The sequence below is a fragment of the Pinus tabuliformis genome, chromosome 5_2, assembly GCF_031772625.1.
Source record: "Pinus tabuliformis cultivar Carrire ecotype Pingquan chromosome 5_2, CPIR1, whole genome shotgun sequence".
NCBI classification, from domain to species: Eukaryota; Viridiplantae; Streptophyta; class Pinopsida; order Pinales; family Pinaceae; genus Pinus; species Pinus tabuliformis.
Window position 1 is genome coordinate 282,980,204 of NC_142306.1, and position 21,677 is coordinate 283,001,880.

Consider the following 21,677-nt stretch of genomic DNA (forward strand, 5'->3'; position numbering starts at 1 on the left):
AGTGCAAGATGTGTGCCCCACCTGCTCACCTACACCCTGTTATTACTGTTGGTCCTTTTTCCAGATGGGACATCGACTATATGACCTGTAACCCTCGTTTGACTGGGGGGCATGGGTATATTATCATTGCTGTGGACTATTTCACCAAATGGGCTGAAGTGATGCCTACATACTCTGTGGATGGTAAAACGACAACTTTATTTCTATTCAATCACGTTATTTCTAGGTTTGGTGTGCCTCATGCCATTGTCACCAACCATGGTTCCCATTGAGATTACATGATGGTTGAGCTAACCTCTACATTGGGCTTCCTCCACGATGGCTCAACCCCGTACTACCCTCAGGCCAATGGCCAAGTTGAAGCTATGAACAAAGTTCTGGTCACGATGCTTCAGTGCACCATTGGGATGCACAAGTCAAATTGGCATCTCATTCCATTTTCAGCTTTGTGAGCCTACCTAACCTTGACCAAGGACATAACTGGATTCACACCATTCCAGCTAGTCTACGGTATGGAAGTAAATTTACCGATAAAGTGTGAAATTCCATCACTCAAGTTGGTTTTCAAAGTTCTCCACGAGACCTCACCCCAGGAAGAGCATCTCTTGTGTCTAGAACTACTTGATGACACTCTCCGTCTTGTTGCTTTAGTTATCGAAGCACAAAAGAAGCGGTTCAAATCCCACTTTGATGAGTCTGTCTCTCCTCGAGCCTTTTCTGAGGGCGATTTGGTTCTTCTGTTTGATCAGGCTAATGATAAGCTGGGGGCAGGCAAGTTCGAACCCATGTGGCATGGGCCCTACATTGTTAAATGTATATTACAGAAAGGGGCCTATGAGATCATTGACTATGAGAGAAATCCCTTAGAAAAGCCTCGGAATAGGATTTATCTCAAAAAGTACTATGTTTAGGTCATCTTGCACGATTACTTTTGTACAATAGTGTGTCATTCATTTTTGTACAGTGTGGTTTGGTGTGTTATTTTGCAAGCAGCTTCCCTACTAATTATGTTTTTTCCTGCTTTGTAGATGTCGGTGTCTCCTCACACCAGTTTTGTTGAGGGTGCTTACCGTAGTACCCTAAATCTATCATCCGCAACATGGACCATTTATGACCCCCATGATGAGTTGATTGATCTTCAAGGTATATGTCTAGGTCGAACAACTAATAACATCGCTGAGTGTAGCGTGGTTATTGAATTAGTGTTAGAAGATATTGCTCTTGGCATCCGGGAATTGGTTGTCAACCTTGATTCACAACTTTTTGTTCTTTAACTTAACGTGAAATATTTCGTCAGAAACCCTTAGATATTGAGAATGTATCTACGCATTCGTCTGCTAGAGAGAAATTTTGATTACATTACATATCATCATATTACTTGACACATGAATACATTAACAAAATCATTAGCTAATTATGTTATGGATAGAAATTTGCGAAACATGTAACAACTCAAAAACAAAAACATTTGTACCACAGTAAGAAAGGAAGTACAACATCTATATATATATGTGTGTGTGTGTGTCGGCAATGTTTGTTATACATCAAAACCTCAAAAAATAATATGTGTGTTCGAAATACATCAGTGGTTCGCAGGCCTAAAAAATGTGGAATGCTAGACCTATGCACTAAACAACATGATGTTCATGATAGCATGTAACTGCTCAGACTACATGAGTCAGCAGTCGGTGGATCCGATCTGACACCCCCACCACATGCCTTTGGTACTAGCGTGGGACATCACCCATCTGAGCATACTCTAGCATCCCATGGGTCAAACCCTCAAGATTTCATGCAATATCCTCCTCGTTTTCGCTTCCCTCCTGATAGGGAGTGACATCAAATTGCCGAGCAACGTGCCTGGAAATTGGAGACATCCCGGCAAGGCATTGTAGTCTGACATATGCATTCAGATTATTGAAGTTTCATGAACACACATATTTCAAAAACAATAAAAAACATCAAAAAATTAAAAATTGTTGGCTTTAACCTCCATCATCAAAATCCTCCCCTTCTGGGAGCAGCATATCCAGATCTTCGTGGAAGTCGGTACCGCTATAAGGTTAATCCTCCACTATGATCAATTGTCATCATAGCCACGAGAAAAAGGTAGGATTATGGGAAATCTGCTGGCCCCCCATAACCCTAAGCATCAAATTGCTCTAACAGACCATCTGTGGGTGTCATGGAATCGGTGGATCTACCTTAGTAAGCTGGTATTGGAACAGTGGCACCCATTCCAGGAAGAAGGTCATTAGCATAGATCTAAAGCAAAACTGCTTTAGGTTTTCTAACTTAACTTTTGATAGCTAGTGCTTCATGTTGATTTTCATAGCTTCCTCCCAGTTAAATATGGTGGGCATTGTGTAGTCGATAACGTACTGAAACTTTGACTTTTTGGTGTCATGCGGCGCTTGGGACCCAGCCACTCTGTTGATGGTCAATAGTAGCACTCTCAACACAAGATCCCAAACAGTCATAATCTCAATATTTCCACTTTTGGATTTGAGAGCTTCTAGGCAGTGTTTGGTAGGTAGGATAGCCACACTTTCCCCAATCGGCCTCGACCCATACAGGCTGACTAGGTCCCCTCTCCAGGATAGTCTTGTGATGAAATAAGTGTCTGAAGTTTCCAACTCTAGCTCTTGGTCACCGATGATGAAAATTTTTGGATTCATGTCCCAGAGACTGATCAGGTATTGTATAAACTCGATTTGGGCTCGTAGACCTGGTGTAAGAAAGAATTTGAGGAGCCCACAGTTCCTCAAAACCTCCAAGCAATTTGGATCAACTATTGCTTAAGTATCAATATCCTCATGCTCACGTTCTTTCCAATCCACCATTTTTCACGATTTCTTCCTACAAAAACCATGTAATAAAGTCAATGATCATCCTTGGCTGAAAAAATTTGGGTTCAAACTATCAAATTGAGCAACAAACATGCAAATTCTTTACTCATGACGTCGGCATGTTGGTATTTTTAGCAACCCTTGATCGGCATGATTTTGTGCCCGGAAATCGTATCGATTGAGGGCGAATTTTTTTTTTCCAAAAGCTCCCCATGAAACCCAAAAATTGGATAAAAACAGGAAAAATCAGTATGAAAATGGAGCTTAAGGTCATGGCTCTTACCTTCAACTGACGAATCGGCGAATGACCTCCCGGATCTCTCGCAATCTACTGCAGAAAAATTAGGGCACAAGTGGGTAAAAATCTCTTCACACAAAGGTAAAATATAATTACTTTTGCCCCATTTTATTCATTTTTTCATGAAATACTAGGGTTTTGAGTATTTTTTTACCTATTTTTCCTCAGAACTAGATAATGCATTTACCTTTATTGTGCAACGACAGGTGATGGATTGTCGATGATGGTACTGGAGTCATGTTTCAGATCTTTTCTCGACTCATAAATCTCAAATAAAAATATTGCTGAGTATTTTTCATTTTTTGACTCGTAAAAGAGAGTAAAATGGGGGGGTATGCTTTCAAGCTCCTTTCCGACTCTTTAAACACAAAAATATTGCCGAGATCTTGACATTTTGAACTTTTAAAAGGCTGCAAAATGTCATGCACCTAGTATATGTTTACCCCTTTTTAGGGTTGCGATGCACTATTTATGAAAAAGGTACTCCCGGATTGGAATGGTCAAGCAGTTCTCTCGAGTATTGTTTTCTACCTTTTCAGGCTCAAGAGACACAAATGTATGAAAGGGACCTTTTGGAGTTTTCTTTTTCGTGTCCTTTTCAAACTCTCTAATCATGAAAAAGATATTGAGTTACACCTTTGTCGAAGTCATTAAAACATTAAACAACATTGGATTTGTCGCCATGACGAACATGAGCTTCTCCTTCCTAGGGCTCATTAAACTTACTACGTCGGATTCGTCCGAAGGATGAACTTACAGTGCAAGCATATGTTATCCCCTTCAAGCTTGTGATAAAAAATAATTGGGGTACCTGCCAGAAATGGTGGGAGGAAATTTGGAAATTCTATCAGTCGTGTCAGTAGCTAACTTTTGAACATGACACTTTCTATTTCGTGTCAGGTTGGGATATCCTCCTTTTCATTTGACCTTCCTAGGTTGGGCAACTCATTTTTTCCTTCCATTTGATCTTTGCCACGTGATCATGGCCACCGATCCTATGGATCCAATAGATTCCAAACTCTAGAATCGTGTCGTCGATATGTTCAAGAGTCAGTCCTTATGCAGTTACACTTACTCCTGATTCTCTGTCTCATTTGAAATCATTTGCATCCCTTTGTCTCGTGTCAATGGTGTGGGATACATCATGGCCCTCCTTTGACACGGTCGCCTCCTATCAACTTCAGCTCATTATCCAGGAAGCTGGTCGAGGGACTCCCTTCCAGTACCTTAGAGCTTGCATGCCCTAATGTCAGTTTCTTCGCACTCAACAATAGGATCACATAATTGGCTTTCAATCGGGTGATTTCATGGGTTTTCGACATCAGTGTCTTTATTCACATTCCATGAACTGTGCTGCCTATACCTTGAGAGCTATTGTCATTATTGGATGTTTCTCTCATGTTGTTAATGGCTCACATCATTGACCAGTAATCAAGTGACTTCCTAGCATGTTCGACTTCAACACATTCACTCACATGTTAGGATTTGTACTTTGACCGAGTTGTTTGGAGCACAAGACCCTAGCCTAAGATTACACAAGTCCAGGTTGTGAGGTGATGTGACATGGTGATGTTGATATACATGTCTCTTGTAGACGGATGATTGTGACCATACCATGAGTTGTTATATGTGATCCTTCTCATTATTGGATGGTTGCGACCATACCTTGGTTTCATTATAATCCTTTCTATTGGATGGCTACGCCCATGCCTTGGATACATTTACATGATTATTCTATGGATGGCTACATATAGACCATGATTCATGTATCATTATTCATAGTTTTCAGTGATGTATATGTATCTATGCTTTCTTGTAGGTTTTCCAATGACAGACTCTGGTTTCCCGCTTCCACTTGTAAAGCATTTCACCCCTCACTCTAGTTCAGCGTTCACGCCTTAGGGGGAATTTGTTACATAGAATTTTTTCATTGTCCCTGTACTTCACGTCTACAGTTCTGGAGGATCTCTACAGTGTACCCAACATGCTTTCCCATCATGAATAAACTCCTAGTATGTCCCTCTTCACGAGTAGAATAAGTCCCCTTTGCATCATTTCCAAAGAATCTTCCTTCTATTGCAGTTTACAAGACTGGCGCTACTGACCAGTTTTCTTCTCATGTCAATTTACAAAGGCTAAAACTATCCATCGTGCTGATCAGATTGACTGAGCCCTTTTCTAGTCGTGCCGATCCTCTTTTGGAAGGTTTTTTAAATAAGGAACTGAAGCTTCGTAACATAATTTTGGTGGGCCGGATAGAGCTGAGGAAATCAATTTGGGCTCCTTTCCCCTATTAGGATGGAACAAACTCAAGAGATAAGACCTTCTCCCATTATGAGAGGAACCATCTCCCACCCATCCAAGCTATATAAGCCTCTCTTTTTCCCAACCAAAATCTAGCTGGAGTTTTGGAGAAAGTGTGAATAACCAGCAAGTCATTTATAGCTTATAACTTTCTAGTGTGTGTTTGAGGGATAATAGTGTGATTTTGTTTTGGTTTGAGACTAGAGGGAAAGAGACCTTAAACTTCCATTTGTTGGGGCTATCCATGAAGTGCGAGCAAAAGTGTGGGAACTCAAATACGTCGAAGGCGACCAGCAATGTCAAGGCACCTGTTGTAATCTCTTTCTGATTTACATTAATGCAACTATCGATTGATTTCCTACATGAAATGAGACTTTACATCTTTATGTCTTAATGTTCCTTGACCTATTAAGTACGCTGAATACAATATTGCATGCTGTCATGTCTGTTGTTGTTGTTGTTTGCTTGTTTCAGGTATTTGAAGGAAGGAAATGGAAGATAGATAGAGTGAGGAAGTAGGATCATCACCAAGTGGGATAGCGTTCTAAGAAGTAGGCCCTCTTAATTGATTCTAGCTTAAGGAGATTTTCAATAGATTGTTTGTTTGTGGCTAGACTCGCTCTCTCGGGCTAGAGGAATTGTTTGTGTCCACACTGAGAATTTTCCTACACCACACTTGGTAAATCCACACTGAGAATTTTCCTACACCACACTTGGTAAATAAAAAGAATCCTACTATAGTAAAAATATATTTTGACTTGGAAGTTTGGATGCTCTTGCATGAGAATCCCAAGGTGAAAAAGAATCATGGTCTCTTGACCATGTATTGATGAAGCAAATCTTCCTGAATCCCAAATTTTGTTTTTTAGTTAGTACTTTTCCTTGTCATATTGATGTTGCTTTATTCTTGTCTTCTTCATTCTTCTAGGCTTCCATACTTTATGTTGCAATTCTCCTCCTTCATTACTCATGCATAATCCCTCTGTCATATCCAAACCTCAGTTATCTTCTTTCTTTCCTACAACATGCCTCTTCTGGGACACTTTAATCATCAACCTCCTTATCTCCTCAATATCTATGTCTATCTTGTCCTCTAGATGGCACAAGTCACCCATTCCTTGCTGGAATTTGTTGTTTTCTTCCACTAAATTACCAGGATACCAATTGTCTAGAGTTGCTTCCATCATTCTCTGCATTTTCTGCTGAAACTCATCATCATTATTGTCCCCTTGTTGCTGCATTTTTTCCATGGGAAACTCATTCTTATCATTTCTTGGACTATTGCAATTCAATATACTCTTTGTCCTCAGATTGTTCAACCAATCTTCTAAAAAATTCAATTTTGTAGCAATAAATTTCATGTCCACTCCTTTTCAACTTTTCACGATCTCTTCCAATGGACTTTGTACTTCATCATTTGAATTATCTCTAAGCCAACTATTTTCTCTCTGCACATCCTCGTCCTTTTGGAAATTTCTATTACTTGCACGCATTGTATTTTCACATATTCCCTCCTTAATGGTTATATATGACAATCCTATCTCCTCCATTGAAATGACAAAATCCTTCTCTAGAGCCTTCTCTTGGGATTTATAACCACACTCACTGTGGATCTTCCCTTTGACTTCTACCCAACTGCTACTTTTTGGAAGTTGTGCTTCTTTTGGCTATAATACTCAATTCCAAAGAGCATACCAGATTTGATACCACTTGATGTAGGAAATTTTGAATTCTCCTGCTATGTTCACTTTCATGGACCTACAATCTTAAGACTACCAAGAAATTTACAAAATTTTGATTAATTAGCCAATTAACTATTACAATAATATAGATACATTCATTAACATATATGTAGAGATACTAGACAATCCATAAGCATGTAAAAATTCCATTCTAAAACCAAATTCATATGTACATGTTTGCCCTGATTATGCATTCACTTGGCAATTAGTATTTCCCATATGCTTACAATGATTGAATACAAAATAATAATAAAAGAAGATTTTCCTACATCCATAAATCACTCCTTAATTTATTCCATAAAGCTCTCATGATTTATTCCCTAAACCTTTCATGATTTATTCCCTAAGTCTCTCATGCTTTTCAAGGTAAATTAGTTTTTACCTTATGGAAAAAATATCACCCATTTCTGAAACTAATCATATGCTAACAAATATGCTTTTCTATAGCTTTTGGAAATCCTAGAGATTTTCCATATCATGTGAATTTTCATAAAATCATAGGAAAATACATTTAAATAATTAATACAATCGATTAGGGAATTGGTTCCCTTGGTAAATAAAAATAACCCTACTCCAGTCAAAATATATTTTGACTTGGATGTTTGGATGCTCTTGCATTACAACACTAATCAAGCCCACCAAAGACGAGGGCTCCCAACCGAGATTTGTCTGAATAAATACAAAGGTGGAAAACCAAGGTCTTTAGTGTGACATGCTTGACTAAGGGTAGTGGCAAGATGTGCTAGAATTTTCCTACATGCATAAATCACTCCTTGATTTATTCCATAAAGCTCTCATGATTTATTCCCTTAATCTTTCATGATTTATTCCCTAAATCTATCATTATTTTCAAGGTAAATTAGTTTTTACCTTATGGAAAAAATCTCACCTATCCATAACTTTTCTAAAACTAATCCTATCCTAACAACCATGCTTTTCTATGGATTTTGGAAATCTTAGATATTTTTCATCTGTTGGGTCCCTATAATACTAGTGATTACCCATTACTATTGTAGTTATACCCCTTATTTATATTGTTGTGCCCCTATTACCCCCATGTTGTTATTTCTGTGCCCCATAGAATTCCTCTATTGTTATTTTTGTGGCTTTATATTATTATTGTTAGGTCGGCTGGATTATATTGTGACTCCTTAGACTCCTATATATAGAAAGGAGGTTTTGTCATTTAGATCATCAAAGAATTGTTCATTTATGTAATGTAAAGGAGGTTGTCCCCTCGAAGAGGCTGAATTCTAAGGTGTTGATCTATCTTTTCTATCTTTTCTTGAGCTGGTTTCATAACATTTGGTATCAGAGCTTTGGATTCTAGGGTTTCGCTGCTCCAAACATGTCATCGTGGAATTTTTGCTATAACTTTTTTTCTGTGACATTTCATAAGTAGCAGAAAAAAACCCATTTGAGAAGAAATCGCGCTAAACCTTGGGTCCAAATTTCAGATCTTTTCGCACGATATTTGTGGAGATATGATCTGAGGAAGTTGGTCTTTTTGCAGACTCCTGAATTACATTCAAAACAGGTGACCTGGGGAAAATCGTCATAACTTTCTCTCTGGGGATCGGATTGAAATTGCGTAAGAAGGTAAAGAAAGAGGACAGAATGTAGTTTATTTTATGTGTGTTTCAGATTCATAGGTTGAAACAGTGACTCGTAGCACGTCGTACAAGTTAGCTCTACTGAACTAGTCTAAAAGCAAGTCACTTTGGGAGATTTCACATAACTCTTCCTCGGAGAATTCAATTTGGGTCAGACTTGTGGCATTGGAAAGAGGATACATAAGGCTACTACAGGTCGCAATTTCAGAACTGGATTACAGAGATACATCAGATTCAATATCAGGCTTCTATAAAGTGAAAAAAGGTGTGTAGTTTTTTTTTTTTAATTTTGTGTAAGCTTGGTTTAACGAAATTCAAAGGGCATAGTAAAGCATTATTATCGGTAACTGATGCCTCGAGGAAAGAAAATGAAAACACCTAGTAAGGAACCTAAAAGCTCTAGCATGACTCATGAAGAAGAGGAAGAAATGCTACATGATATATCAAAATTACAAGAACAAGTGCAACAAATGTCACGCTCACAAAAGCTAACAGAAGCTAAGATGAGTGGTGTGGAATCTAAGATAAATGGCGTGGAATCTAAGATAAATGGCATGGAATCTAAGATAAAGGGCATGGAAGCTAAGATGGATGATTCGAAGACAGATTTGAAGAGAGACATGGCAGATATGAAGACAGATTTGAAGACAGACATGGCAGATTTGAAGACAGATTTGACAAATTTTCTACAAGAAATACTTACTAATGGTGAAAAGGTTGTAAAGGGAACTCATGATGTGAACAAAATTAATGTTAATCATGATTCCATAGATGCTAATGTTGGATCAAAGACCCACCATATTCCAAAAATCGATATGAGGAAGTTTGATGGCAAGGATCCCGCCATATGGATATTACAGATGGAGCAGTTCTTCGATCTCAATAATGTGCAAAAACACACAAACGGTACGTATGGCAACTATATATTTGGAACCAAATCAGTTTGTATGGTATCAATGGCTTTTATCTCATAAAAAATTTATCACTTGGGCAATTTTTACGGAAGAATTGATAGCACATTATGAAGATACAAAAAGCAACACTTTTTTTAGCCAATTGATAAGTCTCAAACAAAAGGGTTCAGTAATGGAGCACATTGAGGAGTTCCAAAAATTGAACATAAGGGTAAAAGATATTCCAGAGGAGCATAGGATTGATGTGTTCATAGGGTCTTTAAAGGATAATATCCAACATGATGTTCGCCTTTGGGAACCTGATTCATTAGAGAAGGCATTCAGGTTAGCAAGAAAAATGGAAAGCAAAATTATGGCAACCAGGAAGCATACCACTCACAACTATAAAGACGGAAGTGTTGTTGTCCCTAGTCTTCCACAACCTATAAGTTGACACCACAACAATTGGAAGAAAAAAGAGAAAAGGGCTTTGTTACAGTTGTGATAGAAAATACACTAAAGGTCATAAGTGTGCTGAGAAGAAATTATTCTACATAGATTGTGAAGAGGAAGAAGAAAAGGAGCAAGAAAGGTCAAAAGAAGAAGATATACTCTAGGAACAAAGCCTAGATGAAGAAAAAATAAATCCGACCATATCTTGTAATGCATTGGCGGGAATTACCACTCCTCAAACCATCAAGATAGAAGGACAAATCAAGAAGAAAAAGGTAATAGTGTTGATTGATTCAGGAAGCACCCACAATTTTATTCATTGTAGGGTAGCAAAAGAATTGAATTGCTTCCTATATCCAGCACCAGAGTGTCAAGTGATGATTGCAAATGGAGGAACAATAAATTGCTCTGGAAAGTGCCATAATATCAAGCTATCCATGGGAGAATATGTATTGACTAGCCCAATGCTTTCCATTCCAATGGGAGGTGTTGATGTTGTACTAGGAGTCCAATGGCTACAATCCTTGGGTACAATAGCTTTTAATTTTCAAGAACTTTTCATCAAATTTTCTATGGAAGGAAAGGAAGTTGAATTAAGGGGTATTGCAGGGAAACCAGGAAAGATAATCAGCTCTAATGGTATGACAAAGCTTCTAAAAAAGGAGCAAAGAGGTGTAATTGCACAATTATGTTCGCTAGATGTTTCCACATTCGAATCATCTATTTCTCCAGATCTCCAAAAAATCCTGGACAATCATTCCAAGGTATTTGAGACTCCCAAAGGTCTCCCACCTATGCGTGATCATGATCATGCTATTCATCTGATTCCAGGAAGTGTTCCTCCAAACATCAGGCCGTACAGATATCCCTATGTCCAAAAAAGTGAAATTGAACGTATGGTTGCAGAAATGCTAGAGGTTGGTATAATTCAACTAAGTCAAAGTTCTTTCTCTGCTACAGTAGTATTGGTGCATAAGAAGGATGGATCATGGGGCATGTGTCCAGATTATAGGGAGCTGAACAAGCTCACTATTAAACATAAGTTCCCCATTCCTGTCATTGATGAATTACTGGATGAATTGCATGGATCAATTTACTTCACCAAGTTGGATCTTCGTTCGGGATATCATCAAATCAGAATGAAGATTGAAGACATTCTGAAAACAGCATTTAGAACTCATGAGGGTCATTATGAATTTTTGGTCATGCCTTTTGGCCTTACCAATGCACCTTCAACATTTCAAGGTTTGATGAATTCAATTTTCAAACCATTCCTTAGAAAATTTGTGTTAGTATTTTTTGATGATATACTAATCTACAGCAAGTCTTGGAGGATCATGTTGAACATGTTGACAGGGTGCTACAACTATTGGAGGAGAAAAAATTATATGCAAAAAGATCCAAATGTTTCTTTGGAGTCCAGGAGGTGGAATATTTGGGTCATATTGTATCTCATGAAGGAGTTAAGGTAGACCCTAGCAAAATTAAAGCCATTAAGGAATGGAAAATCCCCACATCCATAAAGCATCTGCGAGGATTTCTTGGGTTGACAGGGTATTATCGCAAGTTTGTTAAGAATTATGGGAGAATAGCAGCACCTCTAACAACATTATTGAAGAAAGATGCATTTTCATGGACTCGGAAGCAACAAAGGCCTTTGAACATCTTAAAGAGGCAATGTGCCAAGCACCGGTCTTAGCTACACCGGACTTCACAAAAACCTTTATTGTGGAATGTGATGCTTCAGGAAATGGAATTGGTGCTGTTCTAATGCAAGATGAAAGACCCATTGCTTTTGAAAGTCATCCAATCAAGGGAAAGTTTTTAAGCAAAGCTATTTATGAGAAGGAAATGTTGGCAATACTCCATGCACTTAAGAAATGGCGACCCTACCTAATGGGAAGACACTTCAAGGTAAAAATGGATCATGATAGCCTTAAATACTTTTTAGAACAAAGATTATCCTCTGAAGAGCAACAAAAGTGGGTCACAAAGATGTTGGGTTATGACTTTGAAATCATCTACAAAAAAGGGAAGCAAAATGTGGTGGCAGATGCACTCTCAAGAAAGGATGAGGATGTGGAAGCATTGTTGTGTGCCATTTCTATTATCCAACCAGATTGGATAAACGAAGCAAGGGAGGAATGGAAGAATGATGAAGAAGTGTGGGCACTTATCTGAAAGCTACAACAAGATTCCAGTACGCCTGATACATTTAGCTGGCAAAATGATTCATTATGGTACAAAGATCGCTTATACCTCTGTAAGAATTCCCAGCTAAAACAAAAGATTCTTATGGAATTGCACACTTCTCCCTTAGGAGGGCACTCAGGATTTTTAAAAACTTACCACAGGGTTAAGAAGGAATTTTTTTGGGATGGCCTTAAATCAGATATTCAAAAGTTTGTGGCGGAATGTTTGGTTTGCCAACAAAATAAAGTTGAAACAATTAAGACACCGGGTCTATTACAACCTTTATCCATTCCAAGCCAATGTTGGGAGGAGGTTTCAATGGATTTTATCACAGGTTTACCCAAGTCTGAGGGAAAGAGTGTCATCATGGTGGTAGTTGACAGACTTACCAAGTATGCACACTTTTGTGCATTATCACATCCATTTAAAGCCAGTACAGTTTCTACTGCATTTATGGAAACAATTCAAAAGCTACATGGAAACCCAAAGATTATTGTAAGTGATAGAGATCCCATTTTCACTGGAAATTTTTGGAGAGAATTATTTTCTTGTCTGGTACTCAGTTAGCTCATAGCTCATCTTATCATCCTCAATCTGATGGGAAAACTGAGATAGTAAACAAATGTTTGGAAGGATATCTTCGTTGCTTTGTATCTGATAAACAGACACAATGGGTCAAATGGTTGCCTCTGGCTGAATGGTGGTATAACACTTCCTTCCATACAACAACAAAAATGACCCCATTTTGCACTTTATGGGTATTAACCACCATCCATCACATCATATTTAAGAGAAAATTCTAAGGTTCAGGCAGTGGAACATCACATCGAACATCAACAACAAGTCCTCCAACTCTTAAAGGATAACCTCGTGTTGGCACAAAATAGAATGAAACAACAGGCAGATCAACATCGCAGTGAAAGAAGTTTTGATGTAGGTGATTGGGTATTCCTACGGCTACAACCATATAAGAAAATGTCCCTAAAGCAAGCTAAGAAGGATAATAAATTATCACCAAAGTATTATGGTCCATACAAGGTGTTGCAAAAGATTGGTACTATGGCATACAAATTGGAGCTTCCTGCAGCTTCTCGATTGCACCCAGTTTTCCATGTTTCATGTTTAAAGAAGGTTATAGGCGACAAGCTCCCAGTGCAAACAATATTGCCAGAACTTGATGAGGAAGGAAAAACTATATTGGAACCGGAAGCATTCACAGAAACAAGAACTCGACAGCTACGAAATCGATCAATTTCAGAGTATCTTATCAAGTGGAAGAACTTATCCGCTGAAGATTCCACATGGGAGGATGAGAATTTTATGCAGAAGTATACAAAACTACTCAAGCATTGAGGACAACACTTTTTTGAAGGAGATGGGCATGCTGGGTCCCTATAATACTAGTGATTACCCATTACTATTGTAGTTATACCCCTTATTTATATTGTTGTGCCCCTATTACCCCCATGTTGTTATTTCTGTGCCCCATAGAATCCCTCTATTGTTATTTTTGTGGATTTATATTATTATTGTTAGGTTGGCTGGATTATATTGTGACTCCTTAGACTCCTATATATAGAAAGGAGGTTTTGTCATTTAGATCATCAAAGAATTGTTCATTTATGTAATGTAAAGGAGGTTGCCCCCTCGAAGAGGCTGAATTCTAAGGCGTTGATCTATCTTTTCTATCTTTTCTTGAGCTGGTTTCATAACACCATCTCATATGAGTTTTCATAAAATCATAGGAAAATACATTTAAATAATTAATACAATCGATTAGGGAACAACGTCCCTTGGTAAATAAAAAGAACCCTACTCTAGTCAAAATATATTTTGACTTGGATTTTTGGGTGCTCCTACATCACAACACCAAGAATTCCCACCGAGGAATAGGGTGCCCAATCGATATTTGTATGAAAAAAGACAAAGGTGCAAAACTGAGGGCTTCAGTGAGACATGATTGACTGAGGGCAATGGAAAGACGTGCGAGAATGAAATGGACATGGCATACCTAAAACAAGACATGCTTGGTCAAATGAGGGAAAAAGAGTTTGTGAAGGCTACGTAGAATGCACGCCTGACCATGTGATGACCAAAGACAAGTGCAAAGGAAAATAACCGGAGGTGCCTTCTTGATATGGAAAGGTGCATGACCATGTGACGAGATGAAGGCAAGTTGTGACATGGAGCACAAGATGATTCAAGGGCCAACCAAAGGAAAGCTTTTATGTGATGAAAAAATTTAGGAGAGACAAAAATTCGGGTTTCATGAGAAGGTTGACTCAAATGATGGAAGGTCAGCCTAAATGCCCAATGAAAGGATGTGACGATTTTTGGGAAGGAAGACTTGTACATATAGAAAGAAGAGAAATATGAGTAAGGCATCAATGAATCATTCAAAGTTCAATCAAATGATGTTAAATATGAAGACACAAGTTGTGAAAAGGATTAAAAGACGAGTCAAGACTCGTGAATTCAGCTCATGTTTGAAGCAAGACAAGAAGGGAAACGAAGGATTGCCTTCAATTGCACATCGTGAACAAAGTTGTCATCGTGGGTCTTCAATGATGTGAGATATAGCCAAAGGTTAACTATATTTTTGGGTTGGTTGTGGGTTGTAATTAAAAGGATTGCAACTCAATATTATTGTATTTATATTGGTGAAGGGTTGTGGCATCGATTTGTTTAAGAGCTCAACTCAACCAAACTAGAATTCTGCTGTACGAGATTTTGTATATTGAATTTTTATAACCGAAGTATTGTTTGGGAATCATTTTGGGAGTCCCCCATCCTGTTCTACTATTGTATTACTATGCATATTTATGTAGTTGATTTTATATTTTGAAGTGAACTATAAATTGGATAATTGAAGTAAATTGTGATTGATTTAAATTTTGAAGTGGCTACTATACTGAGATTAGATGGAGTACTAATTCTACATGTATAAGAGATTGATTTCATTACAGTTTGTGTAGGCTATAGGCATAGCTTGTGTGATAGTAAAATTAAGTTGATCTTGCCATTAATTAGAAACCACATTGGTGCTACAAACCTTAGGGGAGTCAGAGAGATTATAGCTTTGAGTTGTTCCCTTGGGGTGAAATAGTTGGTATCAGAGCATTTTGAAGGTGAAGTGAATACAATGGTATATTTAGAGTTGTGGAGGAGCCAAAGTTTTGTACAAGCAACCTTTTGAAGTCAAGAAATATGGTTTATTCTTTGAAAAACATAATGTAGAAATGCCATGATGAAATCTTCCACCTCATTGAAAGAATGCATCACACTGAAGAGAAAATGATGAAATTGTGAAAGGACGTGAATGTTTTCTGAGAAAAGGTTAAGGTGGAAGTTCTTGACTATGAAGAAAGTTGTGTGGAGAAGAAGGATGAATTTTTTCATATTCAGGAGAAGGTTGAAGCTCGTTTAGAGGCTTCAGATGGAGAATATCGAGTGATGGCTTCTCCTGTGAAGGGTATGGAAGCTATTCATGCAACCAAGTGTTAGATAAGTGTCGTGAAGCAGCAGTTGAAGGAGAAGAAAGGGCATGGTGAAAGGAAAAATGATGCCATGTTTAGTACCTACTCAAGGCTTCATATGGAGAAGATCATGAGATGGCTTCTCCTTTGAAGGTTAAGGAATATATTCATGTTACCAAGTGTCTGATAAGTGTTGTTAAACCACATTTGAAGGAGGAAAAAGGGAATGGTGGAAGGAAAAATTCTACCAAGTTCAATGCACATTCGAGATCTTCGCAAGCACAAAACTAGGAAGTGGATTATTTTATGAAAGGACCTAATGCGAATACATTAGCAGATGTGGAAGTCAAGAAAATCAAGAGAGAAGTTACCTCATAGTCAAAGTATGAATTAATCCTGTCGGGTAGACATTGGAGCTAAAATAAATCTTGGGTGTGAGTTTTAATTTGGTCACTTAGCACAATTTGGTCCTTCCAAATGACAAGGTAAACTTTTCCTCTTCAAATAAACCCTACCTAAAATCACAATTTAAAAATTAACAAAAGGAATAGGTATAATATGGTAAAACACAAATAGAACAAATTTCACTACTCAATTCTTAGATATATCACAACCTTGGCTTACGTTTTACAAGCATGTTGTGTATTTGTAGGTTTTTTCTAGCCATCTCTTCCCTTTGTTTGCACAACATATTCTTTTTATGCATACAACTAAAAAATTAAGTATATAGTCTCATGTAAATTGACACAAAAATAATTTAAAATTTATAACACTCAAATTGAATGAGTTTTTGAGAGGTGGGTGTGCATTTTAGTGTATCCTAGCATGCCATTCGATTTTCTACAATTTTTTTTAGTATTTATACAAAACAAGAAGGTTCCTCTCTAAAAATTCCAATATAATGTTATATATAGCAGTCAAATCACAAATTACTCTTACTGAAATTTGAACCACTCAATTTGGTTCTAAATTGAATCTAGGCCATGCATTTAGTATATTGCAATTTTTCCTTCAAATTACATAAAATCTTAAATCTAGGTGCATGATATAAATATCTCTTATTCTTGAATTTCATCCTAAATGACATAGGTAATTATACTACATACCTCCTCCAACTTATATCTTATAAAAAAATTGTCACAACTAAAAGAGATATTGATTTTGAATTCTAATTTGGTTAGTGAGTATTGTTTTGACCTTTCAAATGTCAAGGAATAATTTTTCTCCTTCACACATAGAACCTTTTTAAAATTAAAATTGAAAACATAACCAAATGAACAAGTTTAATATGATAAAGCATGTAGAATTAACGTTTATACAATATGCATAACCTTTAGTTTGTGAGCTCATGCAACAAAACCAATAGGATGTTTTAGGAACAAAGTATTCATAATTCAAACTTTATCATAAATATGCATCAAATATCTATGAAATATTTCATATATTAAACACTAAAGATTACAACAAGCATCACATATAAGACAATTATTATTTAAAAAAAATATTGATCTTATATTAATTCCTCATAATTGTAGGATATTTACATGACAAAAATCATAGTTATAGTCTCCATTACATAATCGGGAAGATTATAACATAGATTCTTGATCTCTATTCTCTCTGAACATTCCTCGTAAATTATCTCTAACAAGCATTTAGATTTCAATCTCTCTATTTGAGCTAGACTCTTATTATGCTTTTTCAAAGAACAATACACCTTGTTGGCACCATTTAAGTGGTATAGAAGTGGCTTACTTGGTACAGGGTAGCTCCATACTTGGTACTGCACTCAATAGTCTAATGCAAGATACAAGATGCAATATGGATATAAACCACTATGTGAAAAGAGGATAAAGGAACTTATGCTTAATTATAGTGCATGAAATTCCATCTGATGGAAGATATGGAATGCAGTATTGGTATCCACCAATATGGTCGAAGAGTGCGAAGGAAGTGATGCCTAGTGGTTGACGATTATGTATTGTTCTGAAGTATCACTTGTGGTAGGGAATTAGTTTTTGATGAGTACAATTAATTCAACCAAGGATATGTTCAACATGAATTATTATGTAAGAAAACTATGACGTTATATATCCTATACCTACATAAAACTCCATCAATTCCTATTTGGCCCAATCAATCGCACTTAAAGGACATGATCTAGAAATGGATTGATGGAGGAACCTTATAATGCCATGTATTAGTGTATATCTATACATTGACTTGATCAAGCTGGTAAGTCTTAGTGGAACCAATCACGAATGGCTATTGTATGATATAATTTGTTGCATAAACTAACATGGAGGTAGACGTATGATCATACTAGAGAGTAAGCTTACTACATAACAATTATGGTTTTAGATTAGCCTCATATGCTAAGAGATCATATAGATCCTCAATCTTGTAGACTATAACAAATATTTATCATTCATGTTCCCACATTATGTCTCTTGGATATTCCTATAACATACATATTCCTATTAGAGCGTCCTTTAACAAACCTTCAACTATTAAGTATGGAATGTCTTTCCTCATACGACCTAGAGTCGTCTCGCTTCACATTATTAATTTTTTCACTCTAATTTCATATATGTTACTTAAGACACCCCACTTTGTATTGAAATTAGTATTGTATAACCATCTTGGCTTATGGTCTATTTTTACTATATACATTTTACATCCTTCCATTACTTTCCCTTTCCATTTCACTTGAGAAAACTTTTTTTTGGAAAATATATAATACTACTTTTCCATATTGTCATTCGGATAAGGCCAATGTGATATTCAATGGAAATTATTATAGGGTATTAAACTAATATTAATAGTATTTCTTCCCACCTACTATAGTGGGCATAATTGCAACCCAATATGCCAAACCCACCCATGAGATGAATACTTTGTTTAGATGGTAGTGGCATGTGTTGAATCATAGTGGTAGGTAGTAGGGTTTTAGTGGTTTATGACTATATGCCACACGTTCTAATTTAAATCAACATGAATCGGAATTATAATGAATATCCATTAGAGGAATTTTTAGGTCTAAAATGGGCCTCCTAAGAAAAATGTACAACCAAAATAAACTTTATAAGAACCAATAGCACTAAAGATGATGATGCCAACCATGGGGGGTGATTCACCTTTTCTAGAGTAAAAAAGTAAAAATAATAAAATAATAAAACTACATTTTTAACTCGTACTTTCAACTTATCCCCCTAATTTTTTAGTCAAATTTCAAGAAAGAGTACTCATTGGATGAAAATTTAATTCGTCATCCAAAGAGTGCCCATGTTGCATACTTCCGATGGACCCTACTACACACAAAATAAGAAATACATGAAAAAATGTGATTGCAATCATGGTTTTCATTTATTTCTCATTTTTTTGTATAACACAGTCCCTCGAAAGTATCCAACATGGGTACTCCTTGGATGAGGAATCAAATTCTACATCCAGCAAGTGTTCTCGCTAGAAATTTGGGTAAACCCATAGGGAGATAAGTTGAAAATATGAGTTGAAAAAATAGTTTTTTCTTTTTTCCCTCTAAACTTGAATGATGTAATATAATATTGTTTTATTATTTCCACAATTGTTTTATCATTTCCTTAGGAAGCCCATTTTAGACCTAAAAATTCCTCTAATTATCCATTGTTGAAAATAAGGCAAAATTTAGGGAACCAAGAATAAAAAAATACAACAATTTGATAACTATTTAGTAATTCTCAACGATACAATCGAATTTGTCTATATCATCGAAGCTATTTTGTAGATTTATACACCATATGTAGCAGCTTCACCATCTCTCTTAACCATAATTATTTAAATAACATTAGCATTCCATAACTTAACCTTACTAGCATTAGGCATTCACCCTACTCCATACTCACATCGACATTTATACCATTACCATGCATTCATGCTATGCATCATGCAAGGTACTCAAGTGAAAATTTAAGTATTCAATACACACATTTATATGCAAATATACATATATCTATGTCCATTATTCTATTCGTGATTCTTTTCATTAAAATTTTGATTCAAATATGATTTTCAAGGCTTTGCCTTCCTACTCATCCACTTAACAATCATCAAACCATACTTTTCAATAATTTGGATCTCTTTTGTCAAGGGAGTCCTCTCATGCACCATTTCTTCTATGAACACCATCTTCCATGTAGTATCCCATTAAGGAAAATAGACAATGTCCAATATACCCAAATCATAACAACTAAGCCTCATGCTTTCTGATTGACTTAGTGTTCCATGCATCAAATCTCATTTGTTTCAGCTAGAAATCATGAGCATTCCTTTCTAGGTATATCTACCTCATCAATTCACTTCAATGCATAATATATTGGCATCCATGAAACCATTCCTAGAACTAGAACAAAGGCCCTCTAGCATGGGCCTTTCCATTTTTCACACGTAGTGAAAAACTATTTCACATCTCTAACATAACCAACTTCAACCATTTAGGCCCCTTTACCATTTCCCAAACTTCCCATCATGATTTTTTTCCTTATAGTCATACCATCCAAGTATGGATTAAATCTATTTTAAACAATGGTTGTTTCCACACAAATCACTCAAACAATGAACTCAATCATTTCCTTAAATAATGGAATTCGAAATTGCCCACATACACATGTCTATATCCTTTTAACATATATACAAATGTGTTCATTGCACTTTTGATGTTTTTATTCTTCCTTCCTGATTTCATTATCAAAACTTATCACATTCCTTTAAACATCCTTCCTGAAGGCACAACTTTCAAAGAAAAACTCTCCTTTCAAGAGAACACTCGTGCTATTACATAATTTTTGTAGTCCAAGGAACATAATAATCTCTCCAAGGTTAAATTAAAGAAGTAATATTATTTCCAAACATAAAGAACAACCCCTCTATCTTGCTCCAAATTCATCTTTGTGGTATATCTCTAGCACTTGAGGCCTAGCTTGTGAACCATACCATTTTTATCACTATTTAACACAAAATATTCCCCTCTGAGACTCCTTAATAGTAAGCGGTGTGCAAGTCCAACCACCTAAGTCACTTTATGGAGGTGAAATATCCAAAACTTCTCTTCTTTTAACCAGGGTATTTTTTAAGGATTCAAATTCTATGCCTATTTATAGTATTATAGGCAATTATTCTGGTTTGAAAAGTAATACATATAGAAATTGGGTGAATATTTATAAAAAACATGTAATTTACTTTTAAAGTTGCTAAAGTTTTGTTGAATTTTATCCATTTGATCATATATATATGTAAAAAATAGGTATTTTTTTAACCAAATGGGCAAATATTTTTTCAAAAGAGGTCCAAAAATAGCTAATTAGTGAAATTTCACCCCTGATATTTTCCCTTCTTTTAACCATCTCAAACCCATTTATAGAGGTTGCCAATATCTTCTACTCATTAAGAGCTTTCCAACAATATAAATTTCATCTTGTTCTAAGCTTTAGTTACATAATTATGGCCCTTATAAGATTCACCACTTTATGCCACCTCACAGACCATATAATTTACATATGTATGGTACATTTCTAACCTATTCCTACATGTCACTGTCATTCCACACCACACCCATAAGCTAAACACGTTGGCTACCAAGTCACATCCAAATCCAAATTCTTCCTTTTGCACATGGCCATTCCATTTCTTCTATATTTGTAGATTATTGAATTTTCCATATTCATTTAGATCTTGGAAAGGGAACTTGATTAATCAAGTCAAACGTTTGGATATCTAGAACCCTAGATGTTCAAAAAAATAGCTATATGAGAAATCTCAAGAAAATCATTTAAATAAAAGGTTGTCTTTCTCGATATCTGGATCATCTGTTAGCAGGAT

The 21,677-nt window shown here is 36.4% G+C and overlaps 1 pseudogene; it reads left to right on the forward strand.

The window, feature by feature from the left end:
• Window positions 1–512: 512 nt before the first annotated feature.
• The window catches only part of LOC149158617 (putative protein arginine N-methyltransferase 6), a 180,140-nt pseudogene continuing 158,975 nt past the window's right edge, over window positions 513–21,677 (forward strand).